The sequence below is a fragment of the Ranitomeya imitator genome, chromosome 10, assembly GCF_032444005.1.
Source record: "Ranitomeya imitator isolate aRanImi1 chromosome 10, aRanImi1.pri, whole genome shotgun sequence".
In the NCBI taxonomy this organism is placed as follows: Eukaryota; Metazoa; Chordata; class Amphibia; order Anura; family Dendrobatidae; genus Ranitomeya; species Ranitomeya imitator.
Window position 1 is genome coordinate 76,671,740 of NC_091291.1, and position 24,950 is coordinate 76,696,689.

The 24,950-nt window shown below is 46.4% G+C and overlaps 1 protein-coding gene across 6 annotated transcripts in view; it reads right to left on the minus strand.

Annotated features, from left to right (window-relative positions):
* The window catches only part of LOC138651319 (oocyte zinc finger protein XlCOF6-like), a 92,598-nt gene that overhangs the window by 26,484 nt on the left and 41,164 nt on the right, over positions 1 to 24,950 (minus strand). For 2 of the 6 annotated variants that reach the window (XM_069741417.1, XM_069741414.1), the window contains exon 2: positions 17,932 to 18,091. The exons of 2 other annotated variants lie outside the window; for them this stretch is intronic. The gene's annotated coding sequence lies outside the window, so the exon portion shown is untranslated. The remainder of the gene's footprint in view (positions 1 to 17,931; positions 18,092 to 24,950) is intronic. 2 more of the 6 variants (XM_069741416.1, XM_069741413.1) reach the window with 1 other exon arrangement.

Consider the following 24,950-nt stretch of genomic DNA (forward strand, 5'->3'; position numbering starts at 1 on the left):
TGCCATTCGGGCTTTCTAATGCTCCATCTGTGTTTCAGTCCTTTATGCATGACATCTTCCGAGAGTACCTGGATAGATTCATGATTGTATATTTGGATGATATTTTGGTCTTTTCGGATGATTGGGAGTCTCATGTGAAGCAGGTCAGAATGGTGTTCCAGGTCCTTCGTGCAAATTCCTTGTTTGTGAAGGGGTCAAAATGTCTCTTTGGAGTTCAGAAGGTTTCATTTTTGGGTTTCATTTTTTCCCCTTCTACTATCGAGATGGACCCTGTTAAAGTTCAGGCCATTTATGATTGGACTCAGCCGACATCTGTGAAGAGCCTGCAGAAGTTCCTGGGCTTTGCTAATTTTTACCGTCGCTTCATCGCTAATTTTTGTAGTGTTGCTAAACCGTTGACTGATTTGATCAAGAAAGGTGCTGATGTGGTCAATTGGTCCTCTGCGGCTGTAGAGGCTTTTCAGGAGTTGAAGCGTCGTTTTTCTTCTGCCCCTGTGTTGTGCCAGCCAGATGTTTCGCTCGCGTTTCAGGTCGAGGTTGATGCTTCTGAGATTGGAGCAGGGGCTGTTTTGTCGCAAAGAAGTTCTGATGGCTCGGTGATGAAACCATGTGCCTTCTTTTGTAGAAAATTCTCGCCTGCTGAGCGCAATTATGATGTTGGCAATCGAGAGTTGTTGGCCATGAAGTGGGCATTCGAGGAGTGGCGACATTGACTTGAAAGAGCTAAACATCGCGTGGTGGTCTTGACGGATCACAAGAATTTGACTTATCTCGAGTCTGCCAAACGGTTGAATCCTAGACAGGCTCGATGGTCGCTGTTTTTCTCCCATTTTGATTTTGTGGTTTCGTACCTTCCGGGATCTAGGATTGTGAAGGCTGATGCCCTGTCAAGGAGTTTTGTGCCTGACTCTCCGGGTGTTCCTGAGCCGGCGTCTATTCTCAAAGAGGGGGTAATTTTATCTGCCATTTCCCCTGATTTGCGACGCGTGCTGCAGAAGTTTCAGGCTGATAGACCTGACCGTTTTACAGCAGAGAAATTGTTTGTCCCTGATAGATGGACTAGTAGAGTTATCTCTGAGGTTCATTGCTCGGTGTTGGCGGGTCATCCTGGAATCTTTGGTACCAGAGATTTGGTGGCTAGATCCTTTTGGTGGCCTTCTTTGTCACGGGATGTGCGTTCTTTTGTGCAATCCTGTCGGACTTGTGCTCGGGCTAAGCCCTGCTGTTCTCGTGCCAGTGGGTTGCTTTTGCCCTTGCCGGTCCCGAAGAGGCCCTGGACGCATATTTCCATGGATTTTATTTCAGATCTCCCTGTCTCTCAAAGGATGTCGGTCATTTGGGTGGTTTGTGATCGATTCTCTAAGATGGTCCATTTGGTATCCTTGTCTAAATTGCCTTCCTCCTCTGATTTGGTGCCATTGTTTTTCCAGCATGTGGTTCGTTTGCATGGCATTCCGGAGAACATCGTGTCGGACAGAGGTTCCCAGTTTGTTTCGAGGTTTTGGCGGTCCTTTTGTGCTAATATGGGCATTGATTTGTCTTTTTCTTCGGCTTTCCATCCTCAGACTAATGGCCAAACCGAACGAACTAATCAGACTTTGGAAACATATCTGAGATGCTTTGTTTCTGCTGATCAGGATGATTGGGTGTCCTTCTTGCCTTTGGCTGAGTTCGCCCTTAATAATCGGGCCAGCTCGGCTACTTTGGTTTCTCCTTTTTTCTTTAATTCTGGTTTCCATCCTCGTTTCTCTTCAGGGCAGGTTGAGCCTTCGGACTGTCCTGGTGTGGATACTGTGGTGGACAGGTTGCAGCAGATTTGGACTCATGTGGTGGACAATTTGACATTGTCCCAGGAGAAGGCTCAACGTTTCGCTAACCGCCGGCGTTGTGTTGGTCCCCGACTTCGTGTTGGGGATTTGGTTTGGTTGTCGTCTCGTTATGTCCATATGAAGGTTTCCTCTCCTAAGTTTATGCCTCATTTCATTGGTCCGTATAAGATTTCTGAAGTTCTCAATCCTGTGTCATTTCGTTTGGCCCTTCCAGCTTCTTTTGCCATCCATAATGTGTTCCATAGGTCGTTATTGCGGAGATACGTGGCGCCTATGGTTCCCTCCGTTGATCCTCCTGCCCCGGTGTTGGTCGAGGGGGAGTTGGAGTATGTGGTGGAGAAGATTTTGGATTCTCGTATTTCGAGACGGAAACTCCAGTACCTGGTCAAGTGGAAGGGTTATGGTCAGGAAGATAATTCCTGGGTTTTTGCCTCTGATGTTCATGCTGCCGATCTAGTTCGTGCCTTTCATTTGGCTCATCCTGATCGGCCTGGGGGCTCTGGTGAGGGTTCGGTGACCCCTCCTCAAGGGGGGGTACTGTTGTGAATTCTGTTATCGAACTCCCTCCTGTGGTCATGAATGGTACTTCGGCGGGTTCTGTCCATGGACTCCCTCTGGTGGCTGTGAGTGGAGCTGCTGCTTCTGAGGTTCCTTCCACAGGTGACGTGGTTTATCCTTATGCTGGCTGCTCTATTTAACTCCACTCAGATCGTTACTCCATGCCAGCTGTCAATATTCTTGTACTGGTTCAGTTCGCTCTTGGATCTTTCTGGTGACCTGTCTACTCCAGCAGAAGCTAAGTCCCTGCTAGTTTATTATTTGTTCATTGTTAACTTGTCCAGCTGGATATCATGATTTTGCCTTGCTAGCTGGAAGCTCTGGGATGCAGAGTTGGACCTCCGCAACGTGAGTCGGTGCGGAGGTCTTTTTGCACACTCTGCGTGGTCTTTTTGTAGTTTTTTGTGCTGACCACAAAGATACCTTTCCTATCCTCTGTCTGTTTAGTAAGTCTGGCCTCCCTTTGCTGAAACCTGTTTCATTTCTGCGTTTGTGACTTTCATCTTAACTCACAGTCAATATATGTGGGGGGCTGCCTTTTCCTTTGGGGAATTTCTCTGAGGCAAGGTAGGCTTTATTTTCTATCTTTAGGGCTAGTTAGCTCTTAGGCTGTGAAGAGGCATCTAGGTAGAGTCAGGTACGCTCCACGGCTATTTCTAGTTGTTGTGATAGGATTAGGGGTTGCGGTCAGCAGAGCTCCCACTTCCCAGAGCTTGTCCTGTGTGAGTTTAACTATCAGGTCGTTCCGGGTGCTCCTAACCACCAGGTCCATAACATGCCCCATAGCTGTGCCATGTAGTGCTCTGCACCATTCATTATTGCCCCATAGCTGTGCCATATAGTGCTCTGCACCATTCATTATTGCCCCATAGCTCTACCATATAGTGCTCTGCACCATTCATTATTGCCCCATAGCTGTGCCATATAGTGCTCTGCACCATTCATTATTGCCCCATAGCTGTGCCATATAGTGCTCTGCACCGTTCATTCTTGCCCCCTAGCTGTGCCATATAGTGCTCTGCACCATTCATTCTTGCCCCATAGCTCTGCCATATAGTGCTCTGCACCATTCATTCTTGCCCATAGCTGTGCCATATAGTGCTCTGCACCGTTCATTCTTCTCCACCAAGCTGTGCCATATAGTGCTCTGCACCGTTCATTATTGCCCCATAGCTGTGCCATATAGTGCTCTGCACCGTTCATTATTGCCCCATAGCTGTGCCATATAGTGCTCTGCACCGTTCATTATTGCCCCATAGCTGTGCCATATAGTGCTCTGCACCGTTCATTTATGCCCCATATCTGTGCCATATAATGCTCTGCACCGTTCATTATTTCCCCATATATGCTCTTTATAAAGCTGTGCCATTGCTGCTACTGCTGTTGCTGCAATAAAAAAAAAAGCCATACTCACCTCTCTTGATTGCAGCTCCCGGCGTCTCGTTCCGGCGTCTGGTCCCGGCGTCTCTCCGCACTGACTGTTCAGGCAGAGGGTGCCGCGCACACTATATGCGTCATCGCGCCCTCTGACCTGAACAGTCAGAGCGCAGAGACGCCGGGAAGACAGAGCGGCGCCGGGAAGATGGAGCGACGCCTGGCGTGTGGAACGCGGACAGGTGAATATAAACTACTCACCTAGTCCCGGCACTCCTGACGCTGCCCCACCGCTACCGTGACTCGAGTATAAGCCGAGAGGGGCACTTTCAGCCCAAAAATTTGGGCTGAAAATCTCAGCTTATACTCGAGTATATACGGTATTTGTATCCTGAACTGGAGGAGGAGTTAGTCAGTCTGATAGAGAGTGACACTGAAGGAGAAGGAAGTCTGGAACTGAGAGCAGACAGAGAGGTCGAGCAGCCACGAGGGAGCTGCAGCCTCTGGAAAGGGAGATTGCCAGAGAGGAGCTGGTCGAGGAACCTCAGCTAGGCGGAGCTGGTAAGAGAGAGGTGCAGTTGAGCAAACGTGGGAGTCTGGACCACAGGACACCTGTACCTGGTATCCTGGACTGTGGACTACTACCACCAGTAAACCAGGCAAAGACTTTACCACTCTGTGTCCTCCACTTGATCGTCGGCACACAACATCTTTGCCGTACACCTTAGGAGCCCTGGGGACCCCGCTTCACCTGTGGGAAGCGTCAACATCCAGCCACCATACCATCACCCCAGAGGACCACTCTAAGAGCCGTCGGTCCCTACTGACCGAGAACCACAGGTTACGTCACGAACAATAGACTTTATCCACAATACCCCTTAAAAGACCTTTCCCCCTCTATTGGGCACCAAGGGCCTCAGATTGGGTTGCAGCCACTGTGACATCCCCTTTAAGTACATGACCCGGTTAGAGTACCCCACCGTCCTGGCGGGCGTTCCACTACACCGAGCACTTACTTTGGGGTTTCCATCTAAATCTCTGCGTGACGTGATTCAGATGAAACCCCCGAGGGATCCATTTACTATAATGAGGCAGCAGATTTACTCTGGACTTCGTCTGGCCTCTGTTCAGTGCTCTTCTTTTCAGAAGTGCACAAAACTGTGGCAGATGGCACTTTTATGCAATCATAAAAAGATGGACACCGTCTGATCACAGGTCAGACGGCGTCCACAGTGCCTCCATATGCCTCATTATATGGAATCTTCCGCCAAAGGTTCCGTCTGAATCGAGTATTTTAGAGATTTACACGGAAACCTGGGTGCAAGCGCCGAGCACAGGATAAATGTGCGCCAAGCCTTATTGCGATCTTTGGTAGGCAGAATGAAAACATCAATAGCATGTGAAGAATTGGTTTTATCATATATACTCGAGTATAAGCCGAGCCGAGTATAAGCCGAGCCACCTAATTTTGCCAAGGAAAACTGGGTAAGCTTATTGACTCGAGTATAAGCTGGGTATGCATGGCTCCCCAGTCCTTGTCCTGCTATGCAAGGCTTCCCCATCCCGTCCTGGTATGCATGGCTCCTTATTCCCTATCCTATTCACCCTCCAGCGTGCCCTCGCAGAATTCCGATTGTTCCGGCTTCCTGCAGCTCTTCCTGTGCCGAGCGATCACGTGGTGCCCCTCATTAATGAATATGCTCTGCACGTCTATCGCTCAGCCACGTGATCGATCAGCCGGAAGAGCTGCTGGAAGCCAGAACCATCGAGATGCTGTGAACGTGCCGGGACCTCCGAGATGCTGCGAGGGCATGCTGGTGGGCGAGTAGGATGTCTTCTGGAAGCCGGCGGGTGTCACTGAGTGCTGCTACAAAAGAAATTAATATTCATTTCTCTTTAGCAGCAGGCACAGTGACAGCCGCAGCCGCCGGCTCCTGCCTCATGTGACCTGCTGCTCTGCGGCACCCCCTCCGTCACCGGTTTTCTGGACAATTGACTCATGTATAAGCCGAGGGGGGCATTTTCAGCACAAAAAAATGTGCTGAAAAACTCGGATTATACACGAGTATACTGTATATCAACTTAATTACAGTGTTTCTCATCTCAACATTTTTATATACGTTCTGGGTCATTTAGCTCAACTTTCTCTGTAGGACTTTAAATTCTGTGAGTTCTTCCACCCCCCCCCCCCCACCCCCCTCCTGTTTTCTGTTACTTTTTCATTTTGGAAAACTATAGGTGCATCTGGTATGTTTTCTTTGGTAAAACTCATATATAGTAGGACGACCCAGATCCCCCATATATATAGTCGGGGATATATATATATATATGACTCAGGTGCCCGTGCACATAAAACACCAGTGGGTATATTATATGCAGCGTAAGCCACCGTGTTGAAAACAAAGCACAGCCCTCCAGGCACGACAGAAAAACACAACACAAATAATTATATACAATTCAGTCCTCCCCTGCGCAGGGTCCTCCCGCACAATGTTATGGATAAAAACACTTTCAGTCCTCAACTTCTGTGGGAAGAACAGCTTCTCCCCACAGCACCAAACCAACTGAACCACAGGTCTAGGTATCATGACATCCAGTGGCGTAACTACAAAGTTATGGGCCCCGATGCGAACTTCCAAATGGGCCCCCCCCCCCCTGCAGCCCTGCCATACTACAATAGTATAATGCAGCCCCTCCATACAGGGGCAGTGAGAAAGACACGAGCAAATGGTGACGAGGGGGCAGGGGAGAGGGCACAAGGGGGCTAGGGGAGACAGGCACAAAGGTAACATAGGGGGGCTAGGGAGCAAGGAAGACAGGCACAAGGGGACACATGGGGGCTAGGAGGCAGGGGAGAAGGTTACAAGGGGACTAGTGGGCAAGGGAGACTGACAGAAGGGGACAAGGGAGACTGACACAAGGGGACTAGTGGGCAAGGGAGCCTGACACAAGGGGCACACGGGGACAAGTGGACAAGGGATACAAGCACAAGGGGACACAGGGACAAGTGGGAAAGGGAGACTGACACACAGGGACTAGTGGGCAAGGGAGACTGACACAAGCACAAGGGGACAAAAGAGACAGGCACATGGGGACACACAGGGACTAATGGGCAAGGGAGACTGGCACACGGGGACAAGGGACACAAGCATAAGGGAACAAGGCAGACAGGCTCAAGGGGACACACGGGCCCCTGACCTGCCAGAGCCGCTTGCAGCGGCGACCGCTGCAACTGTGGTAATTACGCCCCTGCCTCACACACACACTACAGATATCTCACACATACACACACACACACTACAGATATCACACACACACACACACACACACACTACAGATATCACACGCACACACATACACATACTACAGATATCACACACACACACATACTACAGATATCACACACACACACACATACTACAGATATCACCCACACACATGCTACAGATATCACACACACACACACACTACAGATATCACACACACACACACACACACACACACATACTACAGATATCACACGCACACACATACACATACTACAGATATCTCACACACACACACACACACACACACATACTACAGATCACACACACACACACATACTACAGATCACACACACACACATACTACAGATAACACACACACACACTCACACTCACACACACACACACACACGATACCAGCTCATATACACAACTCACAATCTCCTCTCTGGTACAGGGGTGGCTGGTGTATATCGGCTGCAGCTCCGCAGCTCCTCAGCTAAGCGGCTCCGTCCCGCAGCTCCCCCCCCTGCTCTCACCTTCTGTCCCGGGGCTGCAGAGCAGAAGCTGACAGTCTCACCATGAGGACTGGAGCTGCTTCCTGTCTCTCACGTGCCCCGGCTGCCCCCTCCCCTTAGATACGCCTCGGACTGTTGCCGTGCAGGAGGAATCCCCTGCACTGCAACATGGTGTTGGGTGCCTCTGACCTGCCGGGCCCGGGCCCCTGACCTGCCGGGGGCCCGGTCGCACTGGTGACCGCTGCGACCGCGGTAGTTACGCCCCTGATGACATCACTGCAGGTCCTCAAACACCTGCAGATCCTGCAGGTAAAGGGGTACGGTAAGAACCCTCCCTCCCGCACTTTGGGTGCTCACATGAAACTGACCCATAAAATCTTTGTACACGGCCTCTCAGCACCTAGTGTGCTGGAAGCATAAGAAAACACTCCAGTTTCACATCACTGACCGCTGCATGCGCAGTGACACCTACCTCCCTTCCTCCACAAAGCCAGTGACTGTTACATATTCCCCCCTCTGCCCAAAGCGGGGGTTTTGGCACCATCAGACGCTAGGCAGAGAATTTGTGAGAAGGCGTCTGCGTTGCCATGTAACTTCCCTGGCCTGCGTTCTACATGAAACAAGAAGTCCTGAGGAATAAGAACCACCTAGTCATCCTGGCATTCTTACCTTTTTCTCACTCAACATCTCAGCGGGGTATGGTCTGAGACTAATTTGAATCTACGGCCCAGATGGTAGTACTTTAGTGTATCTACGACCCACTTTATGACCAAGCACTCATTCCCTACAAATGCATAACCCTTCTCTCAAGAAGAGAGTTTTCAGCTCAGATACAATATGGGATGCTGCTCTCCGTTTATTTCCAGCCTCTGAAGCATCAGTCTGTAACACAAATTCTTTCTTAAATGCTGAAGCGACCAGAACCGGATGCCTACACAGAGCCCTCTGAGTTCTTGAAACGTGCTCTCTGTGTCAGAAGCCCATTTTACCACAGTCAGCCTGGTGCCCCCGAGGAGGTCTGTTACCCCCTTCATGACCTTGGGATTTTCCGTTTTTCCGTGTTCGTTTTTCGCTCCCCTCCTTCCCAGAGCCATAACTTTTTTATTTTTCCGTCAATATGACCATGTGAAGGCTTATTTTATGCGAAACAAGTTGTACTTTTGAACGGCATCATTGGTTTTTGCATGTCGTGTACTAGAAAACGGGAAAAAAATTCCAAGTGTGGTGAAATTGCAAAAAAAGTGGAATCCCACACTGGTTTTTTGTTTGGCTTTTTTTCTAGGTTCACTAAATGCTAAAACTGACCTGCCATTATGGTTCTCCAGGTCATTACAAGTTCATAGACACCTAACATGTCTAAATTATTTTTTATCTAAGTGGCGAAAAAAAATTGCGCCATTTTCCGATACCCGTAGTGTCTCCATTTTTCGTGATCTGAGGTCAGGTGAGGGCTTATTTTTTGCGTGCCGAGCTGGCGTTTTTAATGATACCATTTTGGTGCAGATACGTTCTTTTGATCGCCCGTTATTGCATTTTAATTCAATGTCGCGGCGACCAAAAAAAGTAATTCTGGCATTTCTAATTTTTTTCTGTCTACGCCATTTAGCGATCAGGTTAATCCTTTTTTTATTGATAGATCGGGTGATTCTGAACGCGGCAATACCAAATATGTGTAGGTTTGATTTTTTTTTATTGTTTTATTTTGAATGGGGCGAAAGGGGGGTGATTTAACCCCTTCATGACCCAGCCTATTTTGACCTTAAAGACCTTGCCGTTTTTTGCAATTCTGACCAGTGTCCCTTTATGAGGTAATAACTCAGGAACGCTTCAACGGATCCTAGCGGTTCCGAGATTGTTTTTTCGTGACATATTGGGCTTCATGTTAGTGGTAAATTTAGGTCAATAAATTCTGCGTTTATTTGTGATAAAAACGGAAATTTGGCGAAAATTTTGAAAATTTCGCAATTTTCACATTTTGAATTTTTATTCTGTTAAACCAGAGAGATATGTGACACAAAATAGTTAATAAATAACATTTCCCACATGTTTACTTTACATCAGCACAATTTTGGAAACAAAATTTTTTTTTGTTAGGAAGTTATAAGGGTTAAAATTTGACCAGCGATTTGTCATTTTTACAACGAAATTTACAAAACCATTTTTTTTAGGGACCACCTCACATTTGAAGTCAGTTTGAGGGGTCTATATGGCTGAAAATACCCAAAAGTGACACCATTCTAAAAACTGCACCCCTCAAGGTACTCAAAACCACATTCAAGAAGTTTATTAACCCTTCAGGTGCTTCACAGCAGCAGAAGCAACATGGAAGGAAAAAATGAACATTTAACTTTTTAGTCACAAAAATTATCTTTTAGCAACAATTTTTTTATTTTCCCAATGGTAAAAGGAGAAACTGAACCACGAAAGTTGTTGTCCAATTTGTCCTGAGTACGCTGATACCTCATATGTGGGGGTAAACCACTGTTTGGGCGCACGGCAGGGCTTGGAAGGGAAGGAGCGCCATTTGACTTTTTGAATCAAAAATTGGCTGCACTCTTTAGCGGACACCATGTCACGTTTGGAGAGCCCCCGTGTGCCTAAAAATTGGAGCTCCCCCACAAGTGACCCCATTTTGGAAACTAGACCCCCCAAGGAACTTATTTAGATGCCTAGTGAGCACTTTAAACCCCCAGGTGCTTCACAAATTGGTCCGTAAAAATGAAAAAGTACTTTTTTTTCACAAAAAAATTCTTTTAGCCTCAATTTTTTCATTTTCACATGGGCAACAGGATAAAATGGATCCTAAAATGTGTTGGGCAATTTCTCCTGAGTACGCCGATACCTCATATGTGGGGGTAAACCACTGTTTGGGCACATGGTAAGGCTCGGAAGGGAAGGAGCGCCATTTGACTTTTTGAATGAAAAATTATTTCCATCGTTAGCGGACACCATGTCGCGTTTGGAGAGCTCCTGTGTGCCTAAACATTGGCGCTCCCCCACAAGTGACCCCATTTTGGAAACTAGACCCCCCAAGGAACTTATTTAGATGCCTAGTGAGCACTTTAAACCCTCAGGTGCTTCACAAATTGATCTGTAAAAATGAAAAAGTACTTTTTTTTCACAAAAAAATTATTTTCGCCTCAATTTTTTCATTTTCACATGGGCAGTAGGATAAAATGGATCATAAAATTTGTTGGGCAATTTCTCCCGAGTACGCCGATACCTCATATGTGGGGGTAAACCACTGTTTGGGCACACGGCAGGGCTCGGAAGGGAAGGCGCGCCATTTGACTTTTTGAATGGAAAATTAGCTCCAATTGTTAGCGGACACCATGTCGCGTTTGGAGAGCCCCTGTGTGCCTATGCATTGGAGCTCCCCCACAAGTGACCCCATTTTGGAAACTAGACCCCCCAAGGAACTTATCTAGATGCATATTGAGCACTTTAAACCCCCAGGTGCTTCACAGAAGTTTATAACGCAGAGCCATGAAAATAAAAAATAATTTTTCTTTCCTCAAAAATGATTTTTTAGCCTGGAATTTCCTATTTTGCCAAGGATAATAGGAGAAATTGGACCCCAAATATTGTTGTCCAGTTTGTCCTGAGTACGCTGATACCCCATATGTGGGGGTAAACCACTGTTTGGGCGCACGGCAGGGCTCGGAAGGGATGGCACGCCATTTGGCTTTTTAAATGGAAAATTAGCTCCAATCATTAGCGGACACCATGTCACGTTTGGAGAGCCCCTGTGTGCCTAAACATTGGAGATCCCCCAGAAATGACCCCATTTTGGAAACTAGACCCCCAAAGGAACTAATCTAGATGTGTGGTGAGGACTTTGAACCCCCAAGTGCTTCACAGAAGTTTATAACGCAGAGCCATGAAAATAAAAAAAAAAATTATTTTCTCAAAAATGATCTTTTAGCCTGCAATTTTTTATTTTACAAAGGGTATCAGGAGAAATTTGACCCCAAAAGTTGTTGTCCAGTTTCTCCTGAGTACGCTGATACCCCATATTTGGGGGTAAACCACTGTTTGGGCACATGCCGGGGCTCGGAAGTGAAGTAGTGACATTTTGAAATGCAGACTTTGATGGAATGCTCTGTGGGCGTCACGTTGCGTTTGCAGAGCCCCTGATGTGGCTTAACAGTAGAAACCCCCCACAAGTGACCCCATTTTGGAAACCAGACCCCGAAAGGAACTTATCTAGATGTGTGGTGAGCACTTTGAACCCCCAAGTGCTTCACAGAAGTTTATAATGCAGAGCCGTGAAAATAATAAATACGTTTTCTTTCCTCAAAAATAATTATTTAGCCCAGAATTTTTTAATTTTCCCAAGGGTAACAGGAGAAATTTGACCCCAATATTTGTTGTCCAGTTTCTCCTGAGTACGCTGATACCCCATATTTGGGGGTAAACCACTGTTTGGGCACATGCCGGGGCTCGGAAGTGAAGTAGTGACATTTTGAAATGCAGACTTTGATGGAATGCTCTGTGGGCGTCACGTTGCGTTTGCAGAGCCCCTGATGTGGCTTAACAGTAGAAACCCCCCACAAGTGACCCCATTTTGGAAACCAGACCCCGAAAGGAACTTATCTAGATGTGTGGTGAGCACTTTGAACCCCCAAGTGCTTCACAGAAGTTTATAATGCAGAGCCGTGAAAATAATAAATACGTTTTCTTTCCTCAAAAATAATTATTTAGCCCAGAATTTTTTAATTTTCCCAAGGGTAACAGGAGAAATTTGACCCCAATATTTGTTGTCCAGTTTCTCCTGAGTACGGTGATACCCCATATGTGGGGGTAAACTACTCTTTGGGCACATGCCGGGGCTCGGAATTGAAGTAGTGACGTTTTGAAATGCAGACTTTGATGGAATGCTCTGCGGGCGTCACGTTGCGTTTGCAGAGCCCCTGATGTGCCTAAACAGTAGAAACCCCCCACAAGTGACCCCATTTTGGAAACTAGACCCCAAAAGGAACTTATCTAGATGTGTGGTGAGCACTTTGAACCCCCAAGTGCTTCATAGAAGTTTATAATGCAGAGCCGTGAAAATAATAAATACGTTTTCTTTCCTCAAAAATAATTATTTAGCCCAGAATTTTTTATTTTCCCAAGGGTTACAGGAGAAATTGGACCCCAAAAGTTGTTGTCCAGTTTCTCCTGAGTACGCTGATACCCCATGTGTGGGGGTAAACCACTGTTTGGGCACACGTCGGGGCTCAGAAGGGAAGTAGTGACTTTTGAAATGCAGACTTTGATGGAATGGTCTGCGGGTGTCACATTGCGTTTGCAGAGCCCCTGGTGTGCCTAAACAGTAGAAACCCCCCACAAGTGACCCCATTTTGGAAACTAGACCCCAAAAGGAACTTATCTAGATGTGTGGTGAGCACTTTGAACCCCCAAGTGCTTCATAGAAGTTTATAATGCAGAGCCGTGAAAATAATAAATACGTTTTCTTTCCTCAAAAATAATTATTTAGCCCAGAATTTTTTATTTTCCCAAGGGTTACAGGAGAAATTGGACCCCAAAAGTTGTTGTCCAGTTTCTCCTGAGTACGCTGATACCCCATGTGTGGGGGTAAACCACTGTTTGGGCACACGTCGGGGCTCAGAAGGGAAGTAGTGACTTTTGAAATGCAGACTTTGATGGAACGGTCTGCGGGTGTCACATTGCGTTTGCAGAGCCCCTGGTGTGCCTAAACAGTAGAAACCCCCCACAAGTGACCCCATTTTAGAAACTAGACCCCCCAAGGAACTTATCTAGATATGTGGTGAGCACTTTGAACCCCCAAGTGCTTCACAGACGTTTACAACGCAGAGCCGTGAAAATAAAAAATCATTTTTCTTTCCTCAAAAATGATGTCTTAGCAAGCATTTCTTTATTTTCACAAGGGTAACAGGAGAAATTGGACCCCAGTAATTGTTGCGCAGTTTGTCCTGAGTACGCTGGTACCCCATATGTGGGGGTAAACCACTGTTTGGGTGCACGTCGGGGCTCGGAAGTGAGGGAGCACCATTTGACTTTTTGAATACAAGATTGGCTGGAATCAATGGTGGCGCAATGTTGCGTTTGGAGACCCCCTGATGTGCCTAAACAGTGGAAACCCCTCAATTCTAACTCCAACACACCCCTAACCCTTATCCCAACTGTAGCCGTAACCCTAATCACAACCCTAACCCCAACACACCCGTAACCCCAACACACCCCTAACCCTAACCACAACCCTAATTCCAACCCAACCCTAGCCCTAAGGCTATGTGCCAACGTTGCGGATTCGTATGAGATTTTTCAGCACCATTTTTGAAAAATCCGCGGGTAAAAGGCACTGCATTTTACCTGCGGATTTACCGCGGATTGCCAGTGTTTTTTGTCCGGATTTCACCTGCGGATTCCTATTGAGGAACAGGTGTAAAACGCTGCGGAATCCGCACAAAGAATTGACATGCTGCGGAAAATACAACGCAGCGTTCCCGCGCGGTATTTTCTGCACCATGGGCACAGCGGATTTGGCTTTCCATATGTTTACATGGTACTGTAAACCTGATGGAACTCTGCTGCGGATCCGCAGCCAAATCCGCACCGTGTGCACATAGCCTAATTCTAAAGGTATGTGCACACGCTGCGGAAAACGCTGCGGATCCGCAGCAGTTTCCCATGAGTTTACAGTTCAATGCAAACCTATGGAAAACAAAAATCGCTGTACACATGCTGCAGAAAAACTGCACGGAAACGCAGCGGTTTACATTCCGCAGCATGTCACTTCTTTCTGCGGATTCCGCAGCGGTTTTACAACTGCTCAAATAGAAAATCGCTGTTGTAAAACCGCAGTGAAATGCGCAGAAAAAACATGGTAAATCCGCTATAAATCCGCAGCGGTTTAGCACTGCGGATTTATCAAATCCGCAGCGGAAAAATCCGCAGAGGACCAGAATATGTGTGCACATTCCTAACCCTACCCCTACCCCTAACCCTACCCCTACCCCTAACCCTACCCCTACCCCTAACCCTACCCCTAACCCTAACCCTACCCCTAGTTCTTACCCCAACCTTAGTGGAAAAAAAAAAATTTTTTATTTTTTTTATTGTCCCTACCTATGGGGGTGACAAAGGGGGGGGGTCATTTACTTTTTTTTTTTATTTTGATCACTGAGATATAACCTATCTCAGTGATCAAAATTCACTCTGGAACGAATCTGCCGGCCGGCAGATTCGGCGGGCGCACTGCACATGCGCCCGCCATTTTGGAAGATGGCGGCGCCCAGGAAAGAAGACGGACGGTCCCCGGGAGGCCAGGTAAGTATAAGGGGGGGGGAGATCAGAGCACGGGGGGGGGCGTCGGAGCACGGGGGGGTGGATCGGAACACGGGGGGGTGGATTGGAGCACGGAGTGGGGGATCGCTGTGCGGGCGGGTGGATCGGAGCACGGGGGGGGGATCGCTGTGCGGGGGAGGGGTGTCGCTGTGCGGGGGGTGGGATCGGAGTGCGGGGGGGTTCGTTTGGAGCACGGGGGGTGTGATTGGAGCACGGGGGGAGCGGGCAGGAGGACGGGGGAGCGGAGCACAGGACCGAGGGGAGCGGACCACAGATCGGGGGGCTGGGGGGGCGATCGGAGGGGTGGGGTGGGTGCACATTAGTGTGTCCAGCCATGGCCGATGATATTGCAGCATCGGCCATGGCTGGATTGTAATATTTCACCATTTTTTTAGGTGAAATATTACAAATCGCTCTGATTGGCAGTTTCACTTTCAACAGCCAATCAGAGCGATCGTAGCCACGAGGGGGTGAAGCCACCCCCCCTGGGCTAAACTACCACTCCCCCTGTCCCTGCAGATCGGGTGAAATGGGAGTTAACCCTTTCACCCGGCCTGCAGGGACGCGATCTTTCCATGACGCATATGCTGCGTAATGTGTCGGAATGGCACCGACTTTCATGACACAGCGTATGCGTCAAAGGTCGGGAAGGGGTTAAACTTTTTTTTTTTTCAAATTTTTTTTACTTTTTTTTACTTTTGCCATGCTTCAATAGCCTCCATGGGAGGCTAGAAGCTGGCACAACTGGATCGGCTCTGCTACATAGCAGCGATCATCAGATCGCTGCTATGCAGCAGAAATGCAGGTGTGCTATGAGCGCCGACCACAGGGTGGCGCTCACAGCTAGCGGGGAACAGTAATCATAGAGGTCTCAAGGACCTTTATGGTTACAATGCAGGAGCGTCGCTGACCCTCGATCATGTGACGGGGTCGGCGATGCGCGCATTTCCGGCTGTGCGGCCGGAAGCGGTAGTTAAATGCCGCTATCTGCGTTTGATAGCGGCATTTAACTAGTTAATAGCGGCGGGTGAATCGCGATTTCACCCGCCGCTATTGCGGGCACATGTCAGCTGTTCAAAACAGCTGACATGTCCCGGCTTTGATGCTTGTCTGATTTTTCTCTTTATAGGTACCGTATATACTCGAGTATAAGCCGAGATTTTCAGCCCATTTTTTTGGTCTGAAAGTCCCCCTCTCGGCTTATACTCGAGTCATACCCATGGGTCGGCAGGGGAGGGGGAGCTGTCTAATTTATACTCACCCACTCCTGGCGCGGTCCCTGCAGGTCCTCGGCTCCGCAGCTTCTTCCTGTACTGAGCGGTCACATGGCACCGCTCATTACAGTAATGAATATGCGGCTCCACCTCTATGAAAGGTTCTGTAATGAGCGGTAACGGTGACCGCACAGTACAGGAAGAAGCTGTGGGAAGCAGGGACTGCACAGAACCAGGAGCAGGTGAGTATAACGGGGAGGGGAGCGCAGCGCGATATTCACCTGCTCCTCGTTCCGAGCGCCGCTCCGTCTTCAGCGCCTTCTGCAGTGATGCTCAGGTCAGAGGGCGCGATGACGTGGTTAGTGCGCGCGCTCTGCCTGAATGTTAGTGTAGAAGACGCTGAAGATGGAGTGGCCCCAGAACGAGGAGCAGGTGAATATTGAAAGTGCCGGGGGCCTGAGCGACGGAGAGGTGAGTATGTGATTTTTTTTTTTTATTGCAGCAACAGCAAATGGGGCACGTGTCTGTATGGAGCATCTATGGGGCCATAACGTTTGTGCAGCACTATGTGGGGCAAGTGTCTGTATGGGGCCATAATTAATGTTTGTGGAGCATTACGGTACATGGGGCAAGTGTCTGTATGGAGCATCTTATGGGGCCATAATCAAGGTTTGTACAGCACTATATGGGGCAAATATCTTTATGGAGCATCTTATGGGGCCATTATTAACCTTTATGCAGGATTATATGGGGCATATTGTAATATAGAGCATCTTATGGGGCCATCATAAACTTTATGGAGCATTATATGGGGCTCCTGATTCAATATGGATATTCAAAAACACTTAACCTACTGATGTCTCAATTAATTTTACTTTTATTGGTATCTATTTTTACTTTTGACATTTACCGGTAGCTGCTGCATTTCCCACCCTAGGCTTATACTCGAATCATTAAGTTTTCCCAGTTTTTTGTGGCAAAATTAGGGTGGGTCGGCTTATACTCGAGTATATATGGTATATTTGAATAAAATGTAAATTGTTCTTTAATTCTATAAACGTCTGACAACATCTCTGAATTTCCAAGCAATAAATTTTGTATTTTTTTTTCAGAGAAAGAAAAATGGTCAAAATTAAAAAAAAGAAAAAAAAAGTGCTTTCAGATCTCAAATAATGCAAAGAAAACAAGTTCATAATCTTTACAAACAACAATGCTAATGTTTTAACTCGGGAAGAATTCAGAAATCAATATTGTGTGGAATAACCATGATTTTTAATCACAGCTTTCATGCGTCTTGGCATGCTTTCCACCAGTCTTTCACACATCTCTTTGTTTGATGGCTTGTGACTCTCCATCATCCTCTTGATTACATTCCAGAGGTTTTCAATGGGGTTCAGGTCTGGAGATTTGGAGATTGGGCTGCCCAATGCAGGGTTTTGATGTGGTGGTCTCTTAATTTTTGCCAGAGCTGAAGCTATAGTATGATGGCCACGTTCTATATATATTTATATATTGTATAATGGCACCAGTCCCCCCATATATATAGTATGATGATCCCAGTTCACCACATGTTCATTTGTGCTCAAAAGTTTAAATACCCCGGCAGAATATTTGCTTTCTTGCCCTTTTTTCAGAGAATATGAATGATAACATGAAAACATTTTTTCCACTCATGGTTAGTGGTTGGGTGAAGCCATTTATTGTCAAACTACTGTGTTTTTTCTTTTTAAATCATAATGACAACCCAAACATCCAAATGACCCTGATCGATAGTTCTCATACCCTGGTGTTGGCCTGATAACATGTACAGAAGTTGACACAAATGGGTTTGAATGGCTACTAAAGGTAACATCCTCACCTGTGACCTGTTTGCTTGTACTCAGTGTGTGTGCATAAAAGCAGAGTGAGTTTCTGGGATCCAGACAGACTCTTGCATCTTTTGTCCAGCCACTGACGTTTCTGGATTGTGAGTCATGGGGACAGCAAATGAGTTGGATCTACGGGAAATGGTAGTTGAACTGTATAAAACAGGTAAGGGATACGAAAAGATATCTTTAGAATTAATAATGCCAGTCAGCAGTGTTCAAACTAATTAACAAATGGAAAATCCGGGTCTCTGTAAAAACAAAACCACGATCAGGTAGACCAACAAAAATGTCGTCCACAACACCTAGGAAAATTGTTCGGGATGCAAAGAAAAACTCACAAAAACATCATCTGAAATATAGGACTCTCTAAAAACTAGCGGAGTGGCTGTTTCAATATGCACAATAAGGAGGCACTTGAAGAAAATGGGCTGCATGGTCGAGTTGCCAGAAGAAAGCCATTACTGTGCAAATACCACAAAGTATCTCGCCTACAATACGCAAAACAGCACAGAGACAAGCCTCAAGACTTCTGGAACAAGGTAATTTGGAGTGATGAGACCAAAATTGAACTTTTTGGCAGGGCTGTGGAGTCGGAGTCGTGGAGTCGGAGCCCATTTTGGTGGAGTCGGAATAAAATGGAGCAAAGGAAATGTGGATCCAGTAGGAAGTAATATTGTTGAATAAAATTTCAGTATTTATTATATCAAAAAATAAAATTATTAATGCAAAAAATTGCTGGTACAGCACTACAGCTTGTTACAGCCTCATGCACAAAAAATAGCATTTAGCCTACGCGTTTCGACATCCGTCTTATTCATGGCATAGTCTGATGTAGACTGAGTGGATTCTTATAGTTTCTCCATGATCCTCTGCACAGCTGTTCCAAATAATGTCCATTAATTAACCCCTTTCTGACCTCGGACGGAATAGTACGTCCGAGGTCTGAAGCCCCGCTTTGATGCGGGCTCCGGCGGTGAGCCCGCATCAAAGCCGGGACATGTCAGCTGTTTTGAACAGCTGACATGTGCCCGTAATAGGCGCGGGCAGAATCGCGATGGCATATTGTACCTGTCGTGTGACAGGTTAGCTGCTAGGGGTTATCCAAAATGGACCTTGAATAAAGCCATGGCTAGGATTAATGGGATTGATCGCACAGATTTACTAAATAGTAACAATTTAAAAAAGTACTAATTCAGAAACTGCTTCGACAGAATACAGTCCACAATTTGGACAAATAGTATTATTAAAAAATATATTCCCATATTAAATCAGGATCCTAAGTTAACACGTTATGCAGCAAAAAAAGGACCAACATTACGTTCCTTATCTCCCAGTCTATACAATGGTAACCAAGCTTTTGTCAACAATCAAGAAAACATGGTTGGACTTTAAGGTTTTTTTTAGATGTGGTGCCCAACGCTGTTTAGCATGTCACTATGTATTGAAAACGAATAGTTATCAATCGCAGGTCAATCTTAGGGAATTTCATGTCAATAACTTCATAAATTGTAATGACAATTATGTGGTTTATCTCATTGAATGCAGTTTATGTAAGCTGCAGTATGTGGGATGTACAACATGAACACTAAAAACAAGAATCAGACGTCACTTATCCGATGCGGCTAATCCTGCGCCAATATCTTCGTCGGCTGTATCCAAACATTCTTCAAATGTCTATAAGGAGATACCTGTGGTTTTGTCTTTTGCGGTATAGAAAAAGTCTATCGACCATACAGAGGTGGCGATCACAGAAGGAAACTCCTCAAAAGGGAGTCAGTCTTTCTGGATATCCACGCTGGAAACTAGAGTACCGCAGGGTTTAACCCCTTTACCCCCAAGGGTGGTTTGAAAGTTAATGACCGGGCCAATTTTTACAATTCTGACCACTGTCCCTTTATGAGGTTATAACTCTGGAACGCTTCAACGGATCCCAGTGATTCTGACATAGTTTTCTCGTGACATATTGTACTTCATGATAGTGGTAAAATGTCTTTGATATTACCTGCGTTTATTTGTGAAAAAAATGGAAATTTGGCGAAAATTTTGAAAATTTTGCAATTTTCCAACTTTCAATTTTTGTGCAATTAAATCACAGAGATATGTCACACAAAATACTTAATAAGTAACATTTCCCACATGTCTACTTTACATCAGCACAATTTTAGAACCAAAACTTTTTTTTGTTAGGGAGTTATAAGGGTTAAAAGTTGACCAGCAATTTGTCATTTTTACAACACCATTTTTTTTTAGGAACCACATCTCATTTGAAGTCATTTTGAGGGGTCTATATGATAGAAAATACCCAAGTGTGACACCATTCTAAAAACTGCACCCCTCAAGGTGCTCAAAACCATATTCAAGAAGTTTATTAACCTGTCATGATCTGGTGGTTTAGGAACAACATGAGACAAGCTCTGAAGGAGGTGGTATCTGTACTGACCGCAAACCCTGAACCTAGCAGCGCAACTAAAAATAGCCGTGGGGGGTACCTGACGCTCCCTAGACCCCTCGGCACAGCCTAAGATCTAACTTCCCCTAAAGATGGAAACAGGAAACCTATCTTGCCTCAGAGAAAATCCCCAAAGGAAAGATAGCCCCCCACAAACATTGACGGTGAGAGGAGGGGAAAATAACATACGCAGAAATGAAATCAGATTTTAGCATAGGAGGCCAGTCTAGCTTGATAGATAGGACAGGAAAGGATACTGTGCGGTCAGTATAAAAACTACAAAACAATCCACACAGAGTTTACAAAAATCTCCACACCTGACTAAAGGTGTGGAGGGTAAATCTGCTTCCCAGAGCTTCCAGCTAACAGAAATAATCCATACTGACAAGCTGGACAAATATAGAATGCACAGAACAATAAGTCCACAACAAGTGGACTGAAATGAGCAAAGCCAGAACTTATCTTTGCTGAACTGGTCAGGAAACCAGGAAAATCCAAGCAGAGATGTGAATCCAGCCAGGAAACATTGACAAGTGGCACTGGCTGAAGGAAAGAGCCAGGCATAAATAGCCGAGCAGAAAGACAATTAGTGGACGCAGCTGCAGACTGCTAAATCCAAGGAGCAGCCATTCCACTTAAAACCACCGGAGGGAGCCCAAGAGCAGAACTCACAAAAGTGCCACTTACAACCACCGGAGGGAGCCCAAGAGCGGAATTCACAACAGTACCCCCCCTTGAGGAGGGGTCACCGAACCCTCACCAGAGCCCCCAGGCCGATCAGGACGAGCCAAGTGAAAAGCACGAACCAAATTGGCAGCATGGACATCGGAGGCAGCAACCCAAGAATTATCCTCCTGGCCATAACCCTTCCACTTGACAAGATACTGAAGCCTCCACCTCGAAAAACGAGAATCCAAAATTTTCTCAACCTCATATTCCAACTCACCCTCAACCAAGACCGGGGCCGGAGGATCAACCGAGGGAACAACGGGCACCACATATCTCAACAAAGATCTATGGAAAACATTATGAATGGCAAAAGAGGCTGGAAGAGCCAAACGAAAAGACACCGGATTGATAATTTCAGAAATCTTATAAGGACCAATAAACCGAGGCTTAAACTTAGGGGAAGAAACCTTCATAGGAACATGACGAGAAGACAACCAAACCAAATCCCAAACACGAAGCCGGGGACCAACACACCGACGGCGGTTAGCAAAACGTTGAGCCTTTTCCTGAGACAACGTCAAATTGTCCACCACATGAGTCCAAATCTGCTGCAGCCTGTCAACCACAGAATCAACACCAGGACAATCAGAAGGCTCAACCTGCCCCGAAGAAAAACGAGGATGAAAACCAAAATTACAAAACAAAGGTGAGACCAAAGTAGCCGAACTAGCCCTATTATTAAGGGCAAACTCGGCCAACGGCAAGAAGGCCACCCAATCATCCTGATCAGCAGACACAAAGCATCTCAAATAAGTTTCCAAGGTCTGATTAGTTCGCTCAGTTTGACCATTAGTCTGAGGATGAAACGCCGAAGAAAAAGACAAATCAATGCCCATCCTAGCACAAAAGGCCCGCCAAAACCTAGAAACAAACTGAGAACCTCTGTCAGACACAATATTCTCCGGAATGCCATGCAAATGAACCACATGCTGAAAAAACAATGAAACCAAATCTGAGGAGGAAGGCAGCTTGGGCAAAGGTACCAGATGGACCATTTTAGAGAACCGGTCACAAACCACCCAGATAACAGACATCTTCTGAGAAACAGGAAGATCCGAAATAAAATCCATTGAAATATGCGTCCAGGGCCTCTCAGGGACCGGCAAAGGCAAGAGCAATCCACTAGCGCGGGAACAGCAAGGATTGGCCCGGGCTCAAGTCCCACAGGAATGCACAAAAGTACGCACATCCCGCGACAAGGAAGGCCACCAAAATTACCTAGCAACCAAATCTCTGGTACCAAAAATCCCAGGATGACCGGCCAACACTGAACAATGAACCTCAAAAATTACCTTACTTGTCCATCTATCAGGAACAAACAGCTTCCCTACCGGACAGCGGTCAGGTTTATCAGCCTGAAATTCCTGAAGCACCCACCGCAAATCAGGGGAGATGGCAGAAAGAATCACCCCTTCCTTAAGAATGCCAACCGGCTCAAGGACTCCAGGAGAGTCAGGCAAAAAACTCCTAGAGAGGGCATCAGCCTTAACATTCTTAGATCCCGGAAGATACGAGACTACAAAATCAAAACGGGAGAAAACCAGGGACCATCGAGCCTGTCTAGGGTTCAGCCGTTTGGCCGACTCGAGGTAAATCAGATTCTTATGATCAGTCAAGACCACAATGCGGTGCTTGGCTCCCTCAAGCCAATGTCGCCACTCCTCAAATGCCCACTTCATAGCCAACAACTCACGATTGCCGACGTCATAATTGCGCTCCGCAGGCGAAAACTTTCTGGAAAAAAAAGCACACGGTTTCATCAAAGAACCATCAGAATTCCTCTGAGACAAAACGGCCCCTGCCCCAATCTCAGAAGCGTCAACCTCAACCTGAAAAGGAAGAGAAACATCCGGCTGACGCAACACAGGGGCAGAAGTAAATCGGCGTTTAAGCTCCCGAAAGGCCTCAACAGCCGCAGACGACCAATTCGTCACATCAGCGCCTTTCTTCGTCAAATCAGTAAGGGGCTTAACCACACTGGAAAAGTTGGCAATGAAACGGCAATAGAAACTAGCAAAGCCCAAAAATTTCTGAAGGCTCTTCACAGATGTGGGTTGAATCCAGTCATGAATGGCTTTGACCTTAACAGGATCCATTTCTATAGACGAGGGGGAAAAAATAAAACCCAAAAAAGAGACCTTCTGAACTCCGAATAGGCACTTAGACCCCTTCACAAGCAAAGCATTATCACGAAGGATCTGGAATACCATCCTGACCTGCTTCACATGAGACTCCCAATCATCGGAAAAAATCAAAATATCATCCAAATACACTATCATGAATTTATCAAGATAATTGCGGAAAATATCATGCATGAAGGATTGGAACACAGATGGAGCATTAGAGAGCGCGAATGGCATCACAAGGTATTCAAAATGGCCTTCGGGCGTATTAAATGCAGTTTTCCATTCGTCACCCTGTTTAATACGGACAAGATTATATGCCCCTTGAAGGTCAATCTTAGTAAACCAACTAGCCCCCTTAATCCGAGCAAACAAATCAGAAAGCAAAAGCAAGGGGTATTGGAATTTGACCGTGATCTTATTAAGAAGACGATAATCTATACAGGGTCTCAAGGAGCCATCCTTCTTAGCAACAAAAAAGAAACCCGCTCCCAATGGTGACGAAGACGGTCGAATATGCCCCTTCTCCAAAGACTCCTTAACATAACTCCGCATGGCGGCATGCTCTGGCACAGACAGATTGAAAAGTCGGCCCTTAGGGAACTTGCAGCCAGGAATCAAGTTAATAGCACAATCACAGTCCCTATGCGGTGGAAGGGAACTGGACTTGGGCTCATCAAATACATCCTGGAAATCCGACAAAAACTCATGGACCCCAGAAGAGGGGGAAGAGGAAATTGACATCAAAGGAACCTCACTATGTACCCCTTGACAACCCCAACTAGTCACAGACATAGTTTTCCAATCCAGCACCGGATTATGTTCCTGTAACCATGGAAAACCCAGTACAACAACATCATGCAGGTTATGCAACACCAGAAAACGGCAATCTTCCTGATGTGCTGGAGCCATGTACATAGTCACCTGCGTCCAGTACTGAGGTTTATCCTTGGCCAATGGTGTAGCATCAATACCCCTCAAAGGAATAGGGCTCTGCAAAGGCTGCAAGGAAAAACCACAGCGCCTGGCGAATTCTAAGTCCATTAAGTTCAGGGCAGCACCTGAATCCACAAATGCCATGACAGAAAAGGACGACAATGAGCAAATCAGGGTCACAGATAAGAGAAATTTAGGCTGTATAGTACTAATAGTAACAGACCTAGTGACTCTTTTAGTACACTTAGGGCAATCAGAGATAACATGAGCAGAATCACCACAGTAAAAACACAGCCTATTCTGACGTCTGAATTCCTGCTGTTCTGTTCTAGTCAAAATCCTATTACATTGCATAGGCTCAGGACTCTGCTCAGAGGACACTGCCATATGGTGCACAGCTTTGCGCTCGCGCAGACGCCGATCAATCTGAATGGCTAGAGACATAGATTCGCTCAAACCGGCAGGCGTAGAGAAGCCCACCATAACATCTTTAAGGGCTTCAGAAAGACCTTTTCTGAAAATAGCAGCCAGAGCCTCCTCATTCCATTTAGTGAGCACAGACCATTTTCTAAATTTCTGGCAGTATAATTCTGCCGCTTCCTGACCTTGACACAAGACCAACAGGGTTTTTTCTGCATGATCCACAGAATTAGGTTCGTCATACAATAATCCGAGCGCTTGAAAAAATGCATCTACATTCAATAATGCCGGATCCCCTGATTCAAGAGAAAAAGCCTCATGGTCTCATGGTCTGCTGGTTTTTCATATGCTC